Source organism: Marmota flaviventris, chromosome 4, assembly GCF_047511675.1.
Source record: "Marmota flaviventris isolate mMarFla1 chromosome 4, mMarFla1.hap1, whole genome shotgun sequence".
Taxonomy (NCBI): Eukaryota; Metazoa; Chordata; class Mammalia; order Rodentia; family Sciuridae; genus Marmota; species Marmota flaviventris.
In genome coordinates, this window is record NC_092501.1 from 71,516,331 (window position 1) to 71,537,541 (window position 21,211).

At 36.8% G+C, this 21,211-nt stretch overlaps 1 protein-coding gene across 2 annotated transcripts in view; it reads left to right on the plus strand.

The window, feature by feature from the left end:
- The window catches only part of Prkg1 (protein kinase cGMP-dependent 1), a 1,193,620-nt gene that overhangs the window by 210,502 nt on the left and 961,907 nt on the right, over positions 1 to 21,211 (plus strand). The window lies entirely within an intron of this gene.

Sequence of the window (21,211 nt, forward strand, 5' to 3'; positions counted from 1 at the left end):
ACCTATTGTTCATTCTCCAAGTGATGTATGCTTTTTCCTTCCTTCTTTTATCGTTGATTTTCAGTTTCATTCCATTATGATCAGATAAGATGCATGGTATTATCTCTACTCCTTTATATTGTCTAAGAGTTGCCCTGTGACATAATATATGATCTATTTTTGAGAAGGATCCATGTGCTGCTGAGAAAAAAGTGTAACTGCTTGATGTTGGGTGGTATATTCTATATATGTCAATTAGGTCTAGGTTATTAATAGTGTTATAGAGTTCTATAGTTTCCTTATTCAACTTTTGTTTGGAAGATCTGTCCAGTGGCGAGAGAGGTGTGTTGAAGTCTCCCATGATTATGGTATGGTGGTCTATTAGACTCTTGAACTTGAGAAGAGTTTGTTTGACGAATATAGCTGCACCATTGTTTGGGGCATAAATATTTATGATTGTTATGTCTTGTTGGTGTATGGTTCCCTTAAGCAGTATGTAGTGTCCCTCTTTATCTCTTTTGATTAACTTTGGCTTGAAATCTATTTTATTTGATATGAGTATGGACACTCCTGCTTGTTTCCGAAGTCCATATGAGTGATATGATTTTTCCCAACCTTTCACCTTCAGCCTATGTATGTCCTTTCCTATCAAATGCGTCTCCTGTAGGCAGCATATTGTTGGGTCTTGTTTTGTGATCCATTCTACTAGCCTGTGTCTCTTAATTGGTGAGTTTAAGCCATTAACATTTAGGGTTATTATTGAGATATGGGTTGTTCTTCCAGCCATATTTGTTTATTTCTGTTACTAAACATGGTTTGTTTTCCTCTTTGATTATCCCCCCCCCCTTTACTGTCCTACCTCCCACTGTTGGTTTTCATTGTTATTTTCCATTTCCTCTTCCTGTAATGCTTTGGCGAGGATGTTTTGAAGAGATGGTTTTCTAGCTGCGAATTCTTTAAACTTTTGTTTATCGTGGAAGGTTTTAATTTCATCCTCCATCCTGAAGCTTAATTTCGCTGGATACACAATTCTTGGTTGGAACCCATTTTCTTTCAGTGTTTGAAATATGTTATTCCAGGATCTTCTAGCTTTCAGAGTCTGTGTTGACAGATCAGCTGTTATCCTGATTGGCTTACCCCTAAATGTAATCTGCTTCCTTTCTCTTGTAGCTTTTAAAATTCTCTCCTTATTCTGTATGTTGGGCATCTTCATTATAATGTGTCTAGGTGTGGATCTCTTATGATTTTGCACATTCGGCGTCCTGTAGGCTTCTAGGATTTGGGATTCTGTCTCATTCTTCAAGTCTGGGAAGTTTTCTTGTATTATTTCATTGAATAGACTTCTCATTCCTTTGGTTTGGAGCTCTGTACCTTCCTGTATCCCAATGACTCTTAAATTTGGTCTCTTAATGTTATCCCATATTTCTTGGATGTTCTGCTCATGGTTTCTTAACAGTCTTGCTGAGCTGTCTATGTTCTTTTCCAGTTGAAATACTTTGTCTTCATTGTCTGATGTTCTATCTTCTAAGTGTTCTACTCTGCTGGTAGTATTCTCCATTGAGTTTTTAAGTTGGTTTATTGCTTCCTGCATTTCTAGGATTTCTGTTTGTTTGTTTTTTATAACCTCTATCTCCCTGTATAGTTGATCCTTTGCTTCCTGGATTTGTTTGCGTAATTCGTTGTCGAAGTGATCTTTCATTGTCTGATTTTGCTGTTTAATGTCTTCCTTGATACTCCAGATCATCTGAAGCATGTATATCCTGAATTCTTTATCTGACATTCCATCTGCTGCAGCTGTTACCTCTTCTAAAGTTGCGTTGACCTGCATTGCTTGTGGTCCTTTCTTTCCTTGTCTTTTCATACTGCTTGCGTATCTTTCCTGCAGGTGCGGGCGGCGGCTCTGCTCTCTTCTTATTCCAATTGGGGTGTCGTGGCTACCACGCCGGCAGGTCACTGGGCCTGTTCTGGGAGCTGGCGGCGGCTCTGTTCTGCCCCTACTCCAATTGGGGTGACGAGTGTACCACGCCGGCAGGCCACTGGGCCTGATCCGCCGGTCGGTTGCAGGTTTGCCTACCCTGCAGGCGCGGGCGGCGGCTCTACTCTGCCCCTACTGCAAATGGGGTGACGTGTCTGTCGTACCGGCAGGCCACTGGGCCTGTCCCGCTGGTCGGTCGCAGATCTGCCCACCTTTCGGGCACGGGTGGAGGCTCTGCTCTGCCCCTACTCCAATTGGGGTGTCGTGACTACCCCGCCTGCAGGACACTGGGCCTGTTCCTGGCATGGGCGGCGACTCTGCTCTGCCACTACTCCAATTAGGGTGGTGTTTGTACCACGCCGGCAGGCTCCTGGGCCTGATCCGCAGGTCTGTTCCTATTTTAAATTTCTTGCAACCACACGGAGGACACCCTGGGAGCTCAAAGCCGGCTCGCCTGGATGCAAGGAGGGCAGAAAGAGGGTCGAGGTCTAAGCGGGCAAGAGGCGGCAGCAGCAGCAGTGCTACCCGACTGCAGCTCCAGAGGCTCGGTCCAGGGCGGAGGGAAAAACATGATATGGTCATTTTAATATCTTAATTGAAAGTGATTTAAAAAATAGGTAATATAGCCATGAAGTACCAAAATACAAAACTACAAAAAAATATAAAGAGTCCTTTTTCTTAACCTGGCATCCATTCACACAGTTCCAGTCCTTCCTCCTATTTTGCTGCCTGCTCTTTTCCCCCAAGTAATTATTTTCTAACCTTCTAGACATTTGTTTCAAAACATATGCAAGCAAATAAATCCTATATTTTCCCCTTCTCCTTTTCTACAGAGGGAAGTATATAAGTTGTTATATTGTGTTCATGTTTTAATGTAACAACAAATCCCATCATTATGTACAATGATAATGCATCAATTAAAAAGAAGACACAGCCAGGTGGGGTGGCACACGCCTATAATATCAGCGGCTCAGGAGGCAGAGGCAGGAAGATCACAAGTTCAAAACCAGCCTCAGCAAAAGCGAGACTCTGTCTCTAAATAAAATACAAAATAGAGTGAGGATATGGCTCAGTGATGAGTGCTCCTGAGTTCAATCTCCAGTACTCCCCACCCCCCAAAAGACAATGTTACTTTCTTCTTTCAAAAATATTTTTCGTTCCTATTTTTGGCTGCATACATTTCTAGTGATAGATATCAAGGTTGATTTTATTTTTGCTATGACAGCTGTGCTGTAATAAATTATAACCATTTACATACATTCTTTGCAATTTTGAGTATATCTAATGAATAAATTCCTAAATTCCTAAATTGCTGATCAAATACTGTGTGAATTTATAATTTTATTAAGTACTGTAAATTTCCACCTCAGGGATTTCACCAGTTTACCCTGCCACCAGCAATGAATGGGTGTGCTTCTTCCCTCCAGCCTTGCCAAAGGAGACTGCTATCAAACTCTTGGATTCTTTTTGCCAACGTTGTAGATGAAAAGTTATCTTCAAGGAGATGTAATGTGTATTTTTCTCATTACAAGTGAGGCTAAGTACATTTTTTTTATAGGAGCAGTTTGCTTTGTCTTATCATTTTTCTAAGGTATTGGTTTTGTTTTTGCCATGAAGACTGAGAAAAAAGTGAGTTTTTTCCCCTTAGTGGAATTTTGTAGCCTTTATGTATATTGAGTTTTATTATTTATTATTTTTTCTTTTTAGTGGTACATTGTAGTTGGACATAATTGTGGGCTTTTTTGCTACATATTGGTACCCACACACAATACAACAATGTGATTGTAGAGTAATGTCACAAAAATCTTCCCTATTCTGAGATTGTAAATAAATTTCCTATGTTCTCCATCCTGCCCTAGGACAATTCTTCTCTTCCTCCTCCTCCTTCTCTTTTTCTGCTTCATTCTATTTGTATTTGTATCTTTGATTTATTCAAATATTATGCTGCTATCGGGTGTGAAGGGTGGATCTAACCTTTTTCCCTAAATTTCCTAGCTGTGCTAGCACCATTTTATTTCCTGTTTTGAAAGGAAATATATGTGTCTAAAAGAAAGTATATGTTCTTCATCATATGCTAAAGTCCAATTTGCTTGGCCCCATTTCTAGAAATGTTTTCTGTTTCATTTTTCTCCCTGTGTGTGGTGTCAGATTGCTCTTATTATTAAAGATTTAATAAATTTTAAAATCTGGCAGGGCATGTGTCTGTTCAGTTCTTTCTCTATTTTAGAATTTTTCTAAATTGTCTCTTTTGTCTTTTGTTAACATATACTTTAAAATTTGATTGCTTAGTTACAAAATTAGTGTTAGTGAACTTTTCCTCACAGTGACAAAATATCTGAGAAAATTGACTCAGAGGAGGACATATTTATTTTGGCTCACATTTTCAGAGATTTCAGTCCATGGTCACTTAACTCTGCTGATTCTGGATCCGGAGTGAGGCAGAACATCATGGCAGGGAGGATGTGGCAGACCAAAGCTGCTTACCTCATTTCTGTTAGCCAGGAGGGAGAGAAGGAAGGAGAGAAAGAGATAGTAGGAGCAAGGGTGGTCTTGGGGACTAGATATAAACCCCACGGGTACACTTTGGTCAATTGGCCTTTACCTTCTAAAGTTTCTACTACCTGCCAATAATGTTATCAAATTATTAATCCATTGATGGATTAATCTGCTGATGAGTTTAGAGCTGTCATGATCCAGTCACTTCTCAGAAGCCCCATCTCTGATCATTGCTGCATTGGGGACCAGTCCTTCAAAGTAGTCTTTGGAGGACATTCTGATTCAACCTTACTGACAAATTTGTCATGCAGGGTCGTCCTCTCCCGAGAACCTGGCTGTGGCATTTCTTTCTGTTAGGTCAAGCCACCTTTGGAATTGGTCGGTGGTGTCATAGCAGTTCCTCTCTGTATGTCCTAAACATTACTTTTAAGTTTATTCCTACTTTTTATATCTTTTCTGTTGCTTTTTGTAAATTTCCTCAACATTACTTTTAAGTTTATTCCTACTTTTTATATCTTTTCTGTTGCTTTTTGTAAATTTCTTATAATATATTCTAGTACTCTAATTGTTTAGTAAATATAGGAGTTATTTACTTTGATGTTTACTTTGTATGTTTGTGTGGTAGTGAGTTTTGTCATTGCTTATAGTAATTGTCCAGTTGATTGTGCTTTTTCCAAGTATCAGTCATAACTTATACCAATGTGAATAGTTTTTACCTTCTCCTTTATAATAATCATGATTCCAGTTGTGTTCTTATGTACAAATGTGTTGTTCCCCAGTTATCATGCTTGACTTTATTAAGAATTTTCTTACTGACCATAAAGAAACAAAATTTTGTTAGGGGAATGTCTCTCTATGCCTATTTATTACGTGCTTTCTTTCTTTTCTTCTTTATTAAGGAAGACTTGCATTTTATTTTCCTTCCCAGAAGCTCTAAAATGATATTTTTCTTTTATCATTGGTTATATTATTAATTTTTCTAATATTGAATAATTCTTGATATTTTTATATTTTAAATTCTGTCTCCTAATACTTTACCTAGACTTTTTGTGTAGATTGTCTTCAGTGAAGTTGGTTTTTAGTGTTCTAGCATTCTGTTGTATATGCATGAGTATCTATCTGTACAAATATAGTAAACACCCAGTTTTAGAGATGATATTATGCTTACTTCACAAAAATGGTTTGAAAGCTGTCCTCCTCCTCTAAGTGCTGCAGCAGGAAGTAGCCTTCTAGTTGCCTTCTGACTGTTTATTCTTAAAGGCTTGTTATAAATCTGTGAGAATATTTTGACCAAGTGCTTCTTTGTGGTTGTAGCTCTTAAGTAAAACTTTCCCTGTACCTATTATGGAACAGATCTGTTTTCATTTTCTATTTCTTTGTCATCAGTTTTGTTAAATTACATACTCCTGTTTTGCTTGATTGCCTGAATAATTATTTTTATAGGTTTAAATTTGAATACCATTTTAATAATGTGCATAAGTGGGGTCTAACATTTTCTTATCAAAAATGTTTATCCTGTGAATTATATTCTTATCTACTTGTATTTTTCTGCATTTCTTCCAGGAAGAAGGAAATTATACACCTGTAAGATCTTCTTTGCCATCTTTCTTATTTATCATCATCTGTCTTTTCTTTCCCATCTCCTTTTTCCCATTTCATTTTCTTTACTTTTATCGTCTCATTTAGTTCTTAGGGTGTTTTCTGCAGTTTCTGTTCTCTCGTGCTCTTTCCAGTTTTTCTTCATTTCTTGGATGGCTTTGTTTTATTTTTATAATTCTCCCATGACTTCTGCTGGATCACACTTCATCTTCTCCTTTCCTCTTACCACTTTGTTTCTGAGATCTTATATTTCTGTTTTGTTCAAATGATATCTCAGCATGAGGTTGTGAGGCAGAAGGAGTTGGGGAATGGAGTGAGGGTAGAGGCCAGACTATTTTTCCAATCTTTCCTATTCTAGAACTTAGAGGTTTTCTTATATTGTGGTTTCATGGAGAGAGACTGCTTAATACAAACGTATCATCTCTCTGTGTGTGTATGTGTGTCCTTATTATTTCCATGAATAATTGAATTATTTTCTGTTCCATTAATCAGCTGCATTTCTGCATCACACGATGTACAAAAATGACCACTTTCTGAGATCTCTGGGTGCTGGGCCCACTGGACACTGTGGGCTTTTCTTTTTTTCTTCTTTTTCCTGTTCTCAGTCTTTATACAAATTTTGAAATCTATAGATTATACTTGTTTCATACTTTTACTAAAAATGAATCTTGCATGGCCACCTTTAAAAAAAAAAAATTCTCATGATAGCTTTGAGTGACTTTCCAGAGGAGAAAAGGGGAATTCAGATTTCCACAGCTATTCTTATGCAGAATACCACTTTGCTATTCTTTCAATTATTTAATCAACATTGTCTTGAAAAAAGTTGTTATAAATCTGGGCATAGTATGAATCATAAGCTCATAAACAATTAGTTTATATGAAGTGAATTGTAAAAGTTTTAGCAAGGAATGTTCCCTTCCCCACCTTTACTGAAAAGGTACAGAAGGAAACTTGAAAAAAATCCACATCTAAATAAGGACAATAGTAAGTCCCAGCTAATTTTGTAGTCTTAGCTATTCTTTCTTGAGAACAGAATAACTGGAAGAAAATATAATTTTAGTACAAAATGACAATGTTAAAATCTTTGAAAGTTATAAAAATAGACTACAGTTATTTAAAAATTGACCTTTCCTCCTTGTATCGGTTGCTCTCAGACATTCAAATTTTACCATGTTTTTGCTTCTCAGACCCAGCAAGTCTTAAGCTTGTTAGTGTGTTTGACTATAAATGAACAGCCTGGGAAAACCGAGTTTAAATTACTTTAATAGAAATTAGAATAACATTTTCATGCCCAAAGATGGATCTAAAATTTGCCCCCTTTCTCTAAATAAATTATCCATCTTGCAAATTTCTTCTTAAAGCTCTATAAATTTTTGTTGCTTCTCAGAACATAAGGCTACTGTGTCTAAATATCATAGTTATATATAACATTTAGAATGAACAATGGGAATTTTCTCCCTCTTAGGAAAAATATCATTTTTTAATGTGTTTGAGAATTTCTGGGCTAGTTAAAATCCCCCAAGTTTGTTAGATCTTTTCTCTTTTCTGGAATACATTTGACCTATGAAACAAAAAGTTGTTCTGCTGATAGAAAAGGAAATTATGTAATTAAGCTTTCATTTGTTTTGTGATCCTCATTGGTGCCGTGTGCTTCATGTTTCTGTCTTTTGTTGCTCCCAAGTTTAGTACAATGTGAATGGGAAATTAGGAGTATAGAATTTCCTAGATGATCTAATTGGAGGCTCTACACAGTCAGTGCCATTTTCTTGCACTATATGATAAATACAGAAGAGGAAATGAGGGCTAACTGAGTCAGCTGTCTTTATTCACTACTGGCTGCCCTTGGTCTCATCTTGATAAAGGATCTTTTAATTATAACTGACCTCATCAAGTCATGGGCTATTTTTTGTTGACACAGATTCAAAGAAGAATAGCACATGAGTAACTTTAGAAGATCATAAGACTTTTCATGTTCTTCATCTTGACAAATAACTCTACACCTCAACTATAGACTGTTTCATTTCATAGTCTCTTTTACACTAAAACTGGCCTAAATAATTCTTGCAATATCCATCTTGCATGTTCATTTAGATCAAATATGATATATGTTCAAATATATTTTTCTGCATGTCTACTCTTTATTCTTTAGAGACACAATTGGAAAGAAACTGATGATTGAGAGATCGTGACAGGAGGATCCTTCAGAAAACAACTTGAAACACAATTGTATTTATAAATGACAAGGGAGTTAATACCTGGGACTTTTAGGGGTTTGGGTGTTCCTGGCCAGGCTAGTACAGATGTTCTAGAGAGTGGACTGTGGTAGGTAAGTATCCTAACCCAAATATACAGAAATTAGAAGACCCCAAAGAAAGAGTCTATGTCAAATCCCAAGGCAAAGAAATGTAGTCACCGTGTTCCAATGATAAGACCTGGACCAGAATGAAGGTAAATTCCAGGCTCAGAATCTGTAAAAGAACTGAGATAAGAAAGAGCACAGAGAACGTTTAGTAGGATTGTGGACTATTTATGAATGAGGCAGAAGTGTCTGCAGTGTAGCATTAGTGCTCTTAGCCACCTTTCCTGTGGAAGAGTTGGCCTTTGTTGACATCACTGGAAAGTGTTACTCTCTGGACCCTTCTTATAAACTTCTATGGCCTCTTCACAGTCTCAGAATAACCTAGAAAAAACAAAGGAGATTGGCCCTCAGTAACCTGGAAAGTGCTACTGTGAAGTGAAGAGGCCCTTTAGAAAAGGGGCAGGTGGCATCTTAAACTCTTCTCTGAGGAGCACACTGTGACCTTTATTTTTTTCAGAGATCTGGTAAACTGTTTGCCCAAGGATAGGTTGTCTCTGATGTCCATTTTTTTGCAGAGTCATAAGTTGGATTTTAAGTTCTTTTTTTGTACCAGGGATTGAACTCAGGGGCACTCAACCACTAAGCCACATCCCCAGCCCTATTTTGTATTTTATTTAGCGGCAGGGTCTCACTGCATTGCTTAGCTCCTCACTGTTGCTGAGGCTGGCTTTGAACTTGCCATCCTCCTGCCTCAACCTCCCAAGCCACTGGGATTACAGGCGTGTTCCAGTGTGCCCCACCAGAGTCATAAGTTCTTTATGATTCCCAGAGAAGACCAAACTTCTAGATTTTTTTCTTTCCTTTCTGTCATCAAAATAGTATCTTGCTTCTGAAGGTTCCAACTCTTCTCCAAATCAAAGAAAATATATGCTCTTATTAGGCATAAAGGAAATAAAGTAAGAAAGATACAGTAAACTAAATTAAATGGTATTTGTAGGCAAATGTGGACCTTTTAGCCATTTTGGCTAAACATACTAGCAAATTCCTACAAGCAAATGGGGTGGTGGAGAATAGAACTTGTTCCATGTTGTCTATGGAGCTCTTTCCTGTTATGCATCTAAATACATAAATAGATTTGTGCTTAGAACACTGGCTGTATGCTTTGTATTTTTGGCTTTAATGTTAAGGCTCATATATGTATTTATCAACAGACAATACAGAGGTTGCATTATAAACACTTGGGTCCCAGTTGTTAATTTATTCAACATTTACCAAATGCTTATTAAACACATGATCCTATTTGACTACATAGTCTGAACCAATTAGCTTTTCTGCCTAGTCACTACCATATCTGGATTTAGATTATAATGTTAGGAACGTAGAGTTATAACTAAAAGGAGAATGAGACTAATGTATTGACAGTAAAAGGGTATGTATTTAGGTCCCATTTGGTAAACACTGCTGTATGCTTTGTATTTATTTCTTAATCATCCATAGGATTTTATAAGGGAGGGCTATTGTTCCCTTCATGCAGATAAAGAAACTGGATATTAAAGTTGTAGAGGGTCTTGCTTAAGGCTCCAGAAATAAAAATAAGCAAAGTTGGATTTTATCATGACCTTTCGACTCCATCCAGTGACCCTTTCATATGCATCCTTAGAAATGTGAAGTCAAGGTAATTGGCTATATGTGGGAGCATTTGTGTGTTTAACTCACTGAACACTTGAGTTCATAAGCCACATTGTATTAAGGGCATATTACAGTTTAATGCAGTTCATCTTTTATGTTTTGTGTTTCAATTTTCTTTTATTAATATCTGTACAGTTAATTACATGGTTACTTGCCAAACAAGTGAAATAATACAAAATTGAATAAAAAGAAGTAAAGATAAACTGCAACACTTAAATACCTAAAGCTAGTCTTCAGATGATGGATCATGAAAATTAATTCATTGAGGTCCATAAGTGAGTAAATTGACGAGATGAATGAAACAGCACCACGAGAACAATCTAGACAATAATAAATGGCAGGCGAGCAAATGGTATAATAGAGATTAGCAAGGTAGATGAGCATTCATTGGGCTGAGAACACCAATAAAATACAGAATAAATGTGAATAAACAGTGCATAGGGCCAGTGAGAGAAATCATCATAATGGATGATAGGAAGATACTCTAAAAAAGGAACCTGTGAACTGGATACCCTTTTGCTGAAATGATGGAGAAATGTGGGAACACCCCAGAGTTCTTTCTCTTTTTCCTTCTCCCTTTCCTGTTCTGTTGGGTTTGGTCTTGATTAATACTTCAATTTAATACAGTGGCTGAACTCTATATTAGATGGCTGTGTGCAATCATGGAGCTGGAATTGAATCTGAGTTTTGCCGTTGCTGGGCAGCAACATCAAGAACATGTTATTTAAACATTTGAAGCACTACTTTTTCTTTGTAAAACAGTAGTGAAAATCCTTCCCATTATTGCCATAGTATAAATGCAAGAAAGAAACAAAAGATCTATCTATTATTCTGTCAAATATATTATGGACAGAGAATAATATGAGCTTTATAATTTTTACAATACTTGGCCAATATAAGCTGAGTTCTTGTGCTTCAGTCTTTTACCCTGCCTGCTTGCTAGAGTGCTTTGGCTAAAACAGTAGAGAGAGGACTGGAAAATAGTGGGTGAAACTATACTCTGATGCACTCCTCCTTAAGATTTGTTTTTCAGTTTGAGCTCATTCAGTGTCTGAATTAAAAGAAAATATTAGTGCTCAAACTGAATGTAACTGAAAAATTAATTGACTATTGTTTACTGAGAAAGATTAGCATAATAGAACTAAGATTGTTGTCTTTTAATTGTTGTCTTTCCTACTAACTTTATGAGCCTGAGTAACTTCTGAGCCTCGGTTTTCTCCTTTGTAAAATGAGTAAAGTAATAAACTAATAAGTGCTAGATTTTAAATTTTAGAATTTCTTCACTTTACTGATGATGAATCATGTGGACTGGAGCCACACATGATTCTGGACTTAAATACTATCCCTTAATAACCCTTGTGCTTGGGGCTGGGGTTGTGGCTCAGTGGTAGAGCATTTGCTTAGCATGTGTGAGGCCCTAGGTTTGATCCAGCACTTCATAAAACTAATAAATAAGTAAAATAAAGGTATTGTGTGCAACTACAACTAAAAAATAAATATTTTTAAAAAACCCTTGTACTTCATTTAAAACATTACTCCAGATATAGATGTTTAGTGTTTCCACATAGGTAATATAGGTGGAATCATTTTCATCTGAAAATAGAGTGTGCACTTCAAACTAATCAGTTTTATTTGCTGTTTTGAAATAGAAGCCATAATATTTAATGAAGGAAGGAATATGGCATGACCTTGGGAAACTTTCATAGCCTCTCTGCATTTTATTTTCTTATCTGTAAAATAAAATGGGTTGTGGTGGTTCTCTATTCAACATTGAATAGGACTCTTGATGCATAATGTTGTGATTCATATGTGTCTATTTTTGAATAAAAAACCACAACATAAAAATGTAGTACAAGTTTTACTTAAAAATGTATTCTTGAATAATCTGTAGACTTAATAATCTACTAAAAATATTAGAAATTTTGCAGAGAAAGTAGGAATGAACCTGAAGAGGAAAGCAATCTGATTAAAACATCTATATTGCAATTTAAAAAAAAAAACACTGATAATTATTTTACCCGTGGAGAGATTTTCAACTTAAAGAGAAAATGTTTATTAGCTCAAATTAACTTCTAAGTTAATAGATTTTCAGTCAATATGAAAAATCAAAGGCATTTCTTGGGGGCAGAAGGATTTAGGTTGATGAAGCCTAGTGGCGTTGCTTCAAATAACCACGCATACCTGAAAGTCCACTTTTCAAGTCACTTCATTCATTCATTCACTCAGCCAGTGTTATATTTTTTAAATTGAGATTTAGTTTTATTTAGTTAGTTATAACTATAGGCTGTGTACCGGGGCCATTGTTTAGTGAAAGAAATAAACAAATACACCAATCATCCTAGTATTGCTATTGAAATACTAGAATAAAGCTACACTCAGGGTTCTTGTTGAGCAATGGGACATCAAAGTCAGCTGTTGGGATTCATGGAATCCTTACCAGGTCACTTTGAAAGATGTATAGTAGCTGGCATAGATTAGTGCTCAGTAATTATTAGTTGAATGGCAGAAATAGTAGAGAAGGAAGTCATGGACAAATTTGAACATGCCCACTTGGGGAATGCAGGCATTTAGTATGTGGCAATTTTTACCAGTGTAGCTCAAGGACCACAAGCATGAGAATCGCCCAGAGGTAGTCCTGAAATGTGCAAATTGATGGGTTCCACAGTACATTCACTGGACTCCAGGTTGGGTCAAAGGATCCTGGCCTCTTAAATTAACATTCATCTCCAAGTGAATTGTTAGGTGTGATAAAGTTTAAGGACCTCCATCCCAAATTTTATATTAGAAAGTGGTTGAAACTGAGCTAGGAAGAGGTCAGCTCATGATATATATTAAATGATGTGATAAGGATTTTGCCTTGATTTTAAGTGAAGCTACTATATTTACATTTTAAAATGCTATGCTTTGAAATCATAGATTTTCGACACTGTCAGCCCCTGTATTTCTTTCAGAAACAGCAATGGCAGGAATTATGGGGCAACATTTCTATATAAAATATTTACATATCTAATGTTAATAAATTGGAGTCAATTAGCTGTTTAACCTTGGAGATAAAAGACTAGCTTCCAAAAACACACCTCAAACTCTTCTATTCTTATCCCTAGACCCAACTTGGCTGAGTCTGGTCACCAGAGTTCATATGCCAAGGAGAAAGAAGTTACTCTTCACCTTATTTGATCCATCTGCCCACAACCCTGCCCCACCCCTGATTCCACTCAGCCAATCTGTGCATTTGTGTATATAGTGACAAGGCAGACCTGGTAGGAAGGAGGACCCATATTGATAGTTTGTTAAGGGAAGCAACCGGCTAGGACATCACTGAAAGAATGCTTGGGTGGGTCAGCAGTAGTCTTGTGACTTGTATAGAAAATAAGATGAATTTTTCCACTTGTCCTTGTTAAGTTTAAAATATGAACTTTACACTCAATTTGAATCCATAATTACAAGTAATTTTTTATGTTTCTAAAGTACATCATTATGACTCTTTCCTACTATAAATTCAATACTTTTTCCCCCTTTGGTAGCATGTTTAAGAGATCATAACTAATCCTATACAAAATACAGTGCATTTTGCATGATATGTAATATCATGTTTAACTTTTTAAAGAATTTTATAATCAAGTTTCTGTGTCTAAATTTTCTGGGAGTTTTGGTCCTCTGGTAAATATTGAAAAACTTCCCATTTTTAACTTTTTCCATATTTTAAAAGGTAGAAATGTGTTCTGAAAACTCTGGGGCTTTCTGCCTCTCTCTAGCATATGTTGAATGGATAAAATTGTGTTAAGATTTTGTTATATTTTAGTATTTTCATGGTATGTGTGTGTCTTAGTCATTTTGTATTGCTATAAAGGGACACTATAAACTTGGAGAATTACAATGAATAGAAAGTATTGGCTCATGTTTCTGGGAACTGGGAAGTCTAATATGGAGGGACCATATCTGGGGAGTGCCTTCTTATTGTGTCATCCTATTATGACTCAAGTATAAGATGTCTTCCAAAAGTTCTTGTGTGAGACCATGAAAGACAGTTTAGAGGTGAAATGATCAGGTTATGAAAGCCTTAACTTAATCAGTGCATTTATCCACTTGAACTGTGTGATAATTATAGGCAGGTAGGGTGTGGCTGGAGCTGGTAGGTCACTGGAGGCGTGCTTTTGGGGTTTGTATTTTGTTCTTGGTGTGTGGAACTACCTCTGCTTTCTGATTTCCATTCCCAGAACTGCTTTGCTCCTCTGAACCCTTCCACCAAGAAGTTCTACCTCACTTCCTGCCCAAAACAATGAAATTGGCTGTCTATAGACTGATACCTCTAATACTGTGAGCCCCAAATAAACTTCTCCTCCTCTGCATTGTTCCTGTCAGGTCTTTCGGTCATAGGGGCGAAAAAAAGAAAAAGCTAATTGAAACACATCCCATGTTGGCAGGGCAAAGAGATGGCATGAGACAACAAGACGGGGTGACCTCATTCTTTCCTAAGGAACTCACAACTGCTATAAGGCATTATTTCATTCATGAAGGAGGACCACTCATGGTCTGATCACCTCCTGACACTGTTGCACTGAGAGTTAAGTTTCCAATACATGCATTTGGGGAAATACTTTCAAACTATTGCAGTGTGTCAATACCTGCTCTCTATATGTTTGATTTTTCCAGGAAACCCATCTAACATCAGCCTAAGCTTTAGTAATTAATGGAACTCATTTGAGAAACAAGGTGCTGTATTAAAATAAAAAATTCAGTTCAGGGGGATCCAGGTTTGATTCTCAGTCTCATTAGCCACTGATGAGGACATCTTATTCATCAATTGATGCTTATTTTAGTTATCTTTGTGTTATAATTAAGTAGCTTTGAATTGGACCCATTCATCCCTGAGGCAGGTTAGTGTTACTTGCATTTGAATTGCCTCCTTAATTCAGTTGGAACATCAATTTTCAATTTTCCAATTGTTTTGCTGTTTAAATTAATCAGTTGAATTAAAGATGAAGAATTACTGGCTCTGTTCCTATAGTAACAAGTGTCACATTCCAACAACTTCAGAAATAAGGTTGGTTATTTTCGGTTTTCTTTGTTTACAGTCTTCAAAAACAATGGTGTGATATATATTTTATTTTCTCTTTATTAGTCACTAGATCCTAATTAGAAGGCTCTTAGGGATAATTTGGGGCTCAAATAAGCTCTTTTTTTAAGTTGACATCAGTGTTAACTTAGGGAAAACAAATAATACCTTGACTTTCTATTTCTTGTCCAGAGATATAATTTCTATGTCTTAGGAAAATGTCACGGGTCTTATTTTACTTAAAGAAGATAAATATGCTGATAGTAACAGAACAACTAGGAGTAGTAATTCTACTGAAAAATTAACTTCCTACCAGTATTTATTAAGTACTTCAGGTATGCCAAGCTGTGTGATGGGAGCTGGAAATACAGACTTTATTGTAGAGAAATACAGTTTATGTGTATGACTTTGAAAGTCTGCATTAGGTAAATACATTCTCCACTTGAGCAGCATTAGGACTACAAATTAAAACATATTTCAGTCTTGTGAATTTTTATTTCTTTATTTGACTAAGGATTAAATGGAAGAGAAAGAGAAGGGAGGATCCTTGCTCCAATTATGTCAAGAAGTAGTGGGTGGGAGAGATGGTAGGAAGAAGAGACTACAGATTGGTCCTTGGTAGGACAAGGTTGGTATTTAGCATTTACCTTTGCAGGAAATTAGAGCCATTCTGTACCCAAATGGGAACTAGTTGTATCAACCATGCTGAAAACTAGCACATGTAGGTATACAGGTAGGGAGGAGAGGTGTTGGAGTCTATGAGTTTGAAGGTTCATATAAACTTGTTTTCAAATAATATGCACATAGACAGTCAATTCTGCTATAACACAGCAGAAGCATTTCTAGAAATCACCACATTATGCAAAATTACGCTGAAAAGCCATATTGTTTCTGGGGGAAAAAATAGGGTTAGGAGCACAACACTCAAAAACTTTGTTAGTGAGAAATAAAAATAGGAACCTAATAAAACTAGCAGCACACATTTACACGTATTGATGAACATGTCAATACATATATGAATGCTATAATAAATATGCTACTTTATCCTGAAAACAACGTGGTTTTGCTGGTGGGAGTGAGCAGTGGGAAGATTGCAGCTTGTGAGTTACTATGAAGTAGAAGGAAGATTATCAGACAGAATGTTTTATTCCCCAGATGTGGATTGGTATTTTACCTATTCATTTACAATACACCGAGGTGGTGTAATTACTTGAGATATGTGTATGTCTGTGTCTTTTATACACTTACACAGTTCAGTTCAACTTGGTGCCACTTTCTGCAGATGAAATTATGCAGAAGCAAATGTGAGATTTGCTTTATGCTCAAATTGTTCCCTAATATATGAATAGCACTGGAATACATTTGCATTTCATAGCAAGCACAACAGTGTGTGAAATATATTTCTCTTCTTTCCCAAAGTACTCAACTGATGTCTTGGTTTGGAGGCTCACATTCTTCCTTTATTCTAATTATTTACTTATTATTCCCTCAATTAGGAGATGGACTTTTTGAAGGCAAAGACCTTTATAGTATCTTTGAAGTGATTGACTTATTGAAAAAAAATCATTAAACATCTTGAAGGAAAAGCTGTAGCTGTGTAGGAGATGGAGACATAGATAAATTTCAAGAAGACAAGAAAGTTTCAAAAAGGAGGTAAAATAGCTGATGCTCTGGAGAGTTCTGTTTATGAAGAGGTATAGCGAATCCAGAAAATCTAGAGACAGAAGTGCAGAATATGTAGAAATATGCTCAATGTGTATGCTCCAGACAAGTCAGTAAGAGACACTCTCCTCTGTCATATTTTTTCTGTTAAAGTTATTTTGAATGGAAACAAGGGGCTCTGTGAGAAGAAATTAAAAACAATAGAGAAGCTGGAGTAGTGGGCTCAGTTGGTTCTTATCACCAAAGATGCTGTATTACCCACTTGGGCAAACACTGGACTTTAAGCCAGTTTCCATGAAGCCCCAGATATTCCTTGAAGCTGCTGTGATGATGACACATACCTTTATTTCAAACTGACTATTTTGCTTTGATAACTTTGCAAAATATTATGATTCCCTGGTCATCCAAGAAGAAAAGTTTGCAATCAGACAGGATGGTAATAGCTATGATGGCCCTATGCACCTTGCAAGCCTGTGAGTGTCAGCAGTAATCTCCTGTCTCCTCCCCTTCCTTCTTTTCAGCATGACAGTAGACCTCCAGCAGCACAGGAGGCCTGTAGAGTACAACATATGGGGAACTGCCCATATCTGTCTCTTTATAGAGTTGGTGGTATAAAGGGAGCATTGGGACTGCATTATGTAAACCCTGTAAAACTTTAGGCAAAATCTTTCATTTAAATAAATATGCAGGCGAATTTCAGTCTCAGACTCCAAAACTTAAGAGCTATTCTCCCATAAGAGTGTGTAACTTAATTTAAAGTGTCCTAAGCACCAGTAGAAGCATTCTCCATCTCCAAAACAGTTTTGTATTCCTGGAGCTGTGATTTTTCCGTACAACTGATGAAGCGTCTATAAAATTGCATTTAAAGCATCGATGCAAGAAGACTTCATAATATATCCCCAGCTCAATAATTCATTGACTGATTATCCAGTTTATGGGTTGTTAGGCCTTCCATTTTGTCCTATGGTGTCAGTCTTTAGGCCATTTCTTATACCAGCTCTTTGATGAGAATATTCAGGTTGAAAGTTACTGAGACCTAAGTCAGTCATTTAGTTATCAGTTGCGGTTTCATTTAAAGATCTGGAAGAAGAGGATATTGAAATCCCTAAGTAGGATTTAGTCATCTATAGATTTAATTAATTCATTCTCTCTTCTAGAAAATCATTACAAAGAATTATTAAGAATTATTCCTTTAGCACTTATGGAAAATACAACTTAAATTTTGTGCTCTGGATAAAGAAGTGAGGCACTGCATTACATTTTCAAATGCATAATCTGAGATAGAAAGGATGAGGACAACCTAATTGTTAAACTTTCTTTTTTCCCCATAAGTATTCTGAGGTAAAGTTATAGTTGAATTATATATGAAGCTTTTTTGCCATATATACCAAGTAGCCATAGGTCTGTAAGTGTCATCATTCTGAAAAAGTCAAGAAGGGAGTTATTAGTCTAGTTCTGAATTATAAACCCAACAGTTATCATCTTTGATATATATAATTTAGCAAGAAGCAGTGCCTGTGTACCCATACTCACCATGATTGGTCAGATATAATTTTGTGTTCTTTTGAATACTAACACCCTTTGTACTGCTTCTATAAAACAAGTCCATTAAGAATGTATCCAACCCATGTTGGGGCATTCTGTAGTCTCAGCTACTTTGGAAGCTGAGGCCTGATGATGGCTTGAGGCCAAGAATTTGAGGCCAACCTGGGCAACATCATGCGTCTCTGACTCCCTAATTTTTTTTAAAGTATATACTTAATAAGCATCTACTTTATTCTAGATATTGTCCTAGGTACCAGAGATACATAGAAATTTAAGAATCCAGAGTCTGGAAGAGGAGACAGGTGTGTAAGCGTGGTGTATTTCTTCACTTTGTCCCTGTGGATCTGTTCACTTATCTGGTTGGAGGGGTGCAAAGTGAGGTCAGGGAGTTTCTCCTCCCTGTGACACTTTTGATCTCCACTGAATTTTGCTGCTCTTCTTAAGGCAGTTCTCACTGCCAAGGACTCTCTTCTACCAGGTATTGGTTACCATTCCCTTACTTTGACGTTGTTGAGCTAGGGCTGGTGACAGCTCCTTTTATGAATCCTGGGTTTTTGTGCTAAGCCTTGTGGTTCTCCTACATCCTGTCTGCTCCTCTATTAAGAATCCTTTTCCACATAAACACTCCTCAAATGATTCTAGTACAAGAGGGCTCTCATGTCCTTTTTAGATGCTCTGTGATGCAGTCAGTATTGCTTACTGAGCAATATAAGAGAAAGACTCCATAATCCCAGGGATGAACCAAGGAGAGAAGGCTGCCTCTTCTGGATAGTGTGGCTATCAGGAAATGCAGTTCCAAGTGGTAGCATGTAGGCTAAAACCTGAAGGGCTACATAATGTACTGGGTGAAAAATATGTTAAAAGTCATACCAAGTGGGAAGAAAAGCATTTACCAGAATCACAGAGGCTGGAAGCTCAATGGCTCCTTCTTGGAATGATTAGTTAGATACTTGTGGTTGGAGCTTGATGTGTGTGAAAAGGAAGGGTGGGAGATGGAAAGGTAATGGTAAAACAGCTATTGCGTATTTTATCTATCTACACCTTTAATGCCTCGCACACATCGGACACTCTGCAAATAATGTGTTTTGAACATAAAGAAGAAATGAATAGAAGGATGGGAAAGGGTCATATGGTGAAGGTTTTGAATGTTCAGGAATTTGTCCTTCATTGCTCAGGTGATGAAGAAATAGAAAAGATGTTCAATGGTGGTTTGATGTATTTTAATAAATGAACTATACCCTTTCCTTCAGTTATCAGGGTGTTTATTGTCTTTCTTACTAGATTGTAACTATTTTGTGGGAGCAGAAAACAAATTTTACTCATCTATATAGACTCATTAGCTCTTAGTAAGATGACTTATAAATCTTTCTGGCACTCAACATGTGCTTGCTGAAATGTTGCAAGAATAAATTATGTGGCTGGAGATTTTCATAGCATGTACATTTTATTTCGCCATTTTTATTAGCACTTTAAAAATGAAGCCATACTGATTTTATCCCAGACATTGATTTAAACATGATACAATTGAAAGCAGAAACACAATGCTCCTGATGGTTTAATATGCTGCCTACTGAAATATCATTTGTTCATTTGTTACTCATTGATCCAAAGAAGTCCTTGACTTGGCAGATGATGGAACACAGCTAAGAGATTCTCTTGAGGTTTGTAGGGCAAAATGTGCCTTCTTCTATGTTTTAGTCAGTTTTTTTTTTGCTGCTGTAACTAAAGGACCCGACCAGAACAATTGTAGAGGAGGAAAAGTTCATTTTCGGGCTCATGGTTTCAGAGATCTTAGTCCACAGAAGGCCGGCTCCCTTTCCTGGGGTTTGAGATGAGGCTGCACTTCATGGTGGGAGAGGGTGGCGGAGGGAAACAGCTCACATGGTGTTCAGGAAGAAGAGAGAGAGCCTCCTCTCTCTTTGTAACTCTCTCTGGAATTACAAAACCCCATAGCCATGCCCCCAATGAACTACTTCCTTCAGCCACACTCACCTGCCTCCAGTTACCACTCAGTTAATCCCATCAGGGATTAATTTGCTTATTAGGTCAAAGCTATAACCCAGTCATTTGAACCTTCTTGCATTGTCTCACACATGAACTTTTGAGGGATACCACATCTAAATCATAACATTCTATAAGTGTCGCTATAATCAGTAGCTCTATGGGGCCACTCTTGGACACTCTGTCCTTAAGGATGAAAGTAATCACTTTCATCAGAAATTGCTTTCAATATTTTCACTAATCATCATCTTGAGTTTCTAAGAGTGACATACTGTTCAACTTTTCTGTGGGTATGATTAATCTAAAATTAAATATATTAGTAGACTTGCTAATGAAAATATTTTAAATAAAGGAAATGCAATATAACAAACCCATGTATTTTCTTTCTGTTTGCTCATTTATCAGCTATGAGTAAGTGATGTGGAGTGAATATTTGTATCTCCCCAAAATGCATGTTCTGAAATCTAATTCCTAGAGAGATGGTATTTAGAGGTCAGGGCTTTGGAAGATATTTAGGTCATGGAGGGTGGAGGCTTCATGAATGAATTCTATGACCTTATGGAAAAAAAATGGGGAAGCCAGTGTTCCTTCTTTCTACCATGTGATGATATAGCAAGAATTGTCAGTTGATCTGTAATTCAGAAGAATCCTCACCAGAAGTCAGCCATGCTGGCACTTTGATATCAGACTTTCAGTCTCCAGAACAGTGAAAAATAAGTTTCTGTTGTTTTTAAGCCATCTAATCTGCAGTGTTTCATTATGGCAACCAGAACTGATGGGTAGTAAGCAAACAAATGCTTATTGTTAAGAATGTACTAAGGTACTTCAAATGTGAGAGTAAAGGTAATCATCATGCAGTTCTTTCATTTTATTGAGCATCTTATTGAGATAGTCTCAAGCCATGTTGGTG